The following is a 472-nucleotide window of genomic DNA, read 5'->3' as shown; positions in this document are numbered from 1 at the left end:
AAATCTCTCTCTGAGGTCGTGAAAATAAAAAAGGGGATGACGATTTTATTCTTCATTTATTAAAAAAAACACATGGCCTACATTATTTCGTGTACTGGTACATGTTCTACTCTAGAATATATTTTGGAATATATTTTGACATGAAGCATTAAATGCAAGTGCTGTATTAAATGTGCCCCCTATTCCAGCCGGGAAATAGAAAAGTGTCTTATAAAAATATATTCTAACCCATCCGCTACGCGCAGGCCCCACGGGCACCGACTCCGGAAAAATGACGCTTGCATTTGTACCAGAAATCCTTCCAATTGGTGTTCGAATAATGTTACAATGTACGTGTTCCCCTCCACTGTCTTTTATTTTTTATTATTTTTTTCACGATGTCCCCGTACGGTGCATCTTTTTCCAGGGGGCGAGTCGGTCAGGAGGCGAGTCGGTCAGGGGGCGAGTCGGTCAGGGTGCGAGTCGGTAAGGG

This window comes from Patiria miniata, unplaced genomic scaffold, assembly GCF_015706575.1.
Source record: "Patiria miniata isolate m_02_andy unplaced genomic scaffold, ASM1570657v1 HiC_scaffold_7, whole genome shotgun sequence".
Taxonomy (NCBI): domain Eukaryota; kingdom Metazoa; phylum Echinodermata; class Asteroidea; order Valvatida; family Asterinidae; genus Patiria; species Patiria miniata.
The sequence above is the reverse complement of the archived record's forward strand: the minus strand, read 5'-3'. Positions refer to the sequence as shown.